Source organism: Octopus sinensis, linkage group LG18 (genome assembly GCF_006345805.1).
Source record: "Octopus sinensis linkage group LG18, ASM634580v1, whole genome shotgun sequence".
NCBI classification, from domain to species: domain Eukaryota; kingdom Metazoa; phylum Mollusca; class Cephalopoda; order Octopoda; family Octopodidae; genus Octopus; species Octopus sinensis.
Window position 1 is genome coordinate 11,271,183 of NC_043014.1, and position 1,425 is coordinate 11,272,607.

The following is a 1,425-nucleotide window of genomic DNA, read 5'->3' on the forward strand; positions in this document are numbered from 1 at the left end:
TTTTTGAAATAAAAAAAAAAAAATAAATAAATATAATTTAATTAAGGTTAGGTCATATTGAACCTGGTTCGAAATAGAAGAAAATCTTCTTCAGATTAGAATGGAATTTAGTTTATAGCTGATCAGGTTACATTGACAAACTTAAAACACATTCGATATCTTGAACTGTTGTTGAAAATGAACAGGCTTTTGGGAAAAAAATATTTATTGCATAACTAATGATTGACAGAGTTACGAAATCGTTGTTATATCTTTCCAGCTTTAGGTGTACCATAATATTGGATTTTACTGTTCGTTTACTAGCACTTACACTCAGAAAAACAGGAAATCATTTCTAATTTGTCTAATATGCGATGCCTAAGATATTTTCTAGCGACAAATATTGAGTGAAGCCCATGAGACAAGTCTGTTAAGTAGGCAAGCTAAAGCAGTCAGGTCCAGTTTTCGTTCGTCCAACTAGCCAGCGGCTAGCTACTTTCAATGTATTAATGGTGTTCTTACTTAAATTAACTACCCTTCCGAATATTAGCTCGCATTTTATTTTTATTTGTTTAGCTTACATTTACATGGAAAAGAAAACTTCGTGCTTTGAAAATGACCATTTAAATGTTATATCAAAATAAGTACTTATTTTCTTAAGTATTATTACTGTTTGCGTGAAATAAAATTTGTTCTTTTACAAGGGATTGTTAAATAATAAAAGTGTCAATTAAATTTGGGGGAAATATTCACCATTCCTTCGTTCAAATAATAAACTATAATAGGTAAATTGCTTTAAAACTTTGTAAATAGTCTAGATTCAAACATACTGGATTTAGTAAAAATAGTACCGGATGATAAATTTAGAAATTTTATTTCATTTTATTATTATTATTTTTTTTTTACTTTCTGTTGACTTTGTGAATGAAGATTTGCGTAACAAAAATAAAATAGAATGGAATTAATTAAAACAAATATAATTTAAAAGACAATCCACTCATTGCATTTTAATGAGATATGAGTTCAACTTCATTAAACTAATTTGTCTGTTGTTAATTATTGTGGTAAACTTGAAATGACAGGAAGGAAGGAAGGAAGGTGGGGAAGGAATGAAGGAAAGTAAGTGGGGGAAGGTAAGAAAGAAAGAAAGAAAGAAAGAGTGACGGAAAAGAAAGAAAGAAAGAAAGAAAGAAAGAAAGAAAGAAAAAAGAGACAGAAAAGAAAAAGAAAGAATTCTTCTGGATCAATGAGTCATGCTGCAAGTTTGTAACATCCGTTATAAACACCACACTACCACCAACACCACTACCAACACCACCACCAACACTACCACTAACACCTCAAAGTGACAGTTTATACCTTCTTACGCGGAAGATATTAAAAAAGAAAAACTTCTATAAGAAATATTATTTAAAGACCATTGACGAGTATATACTTATACAGATA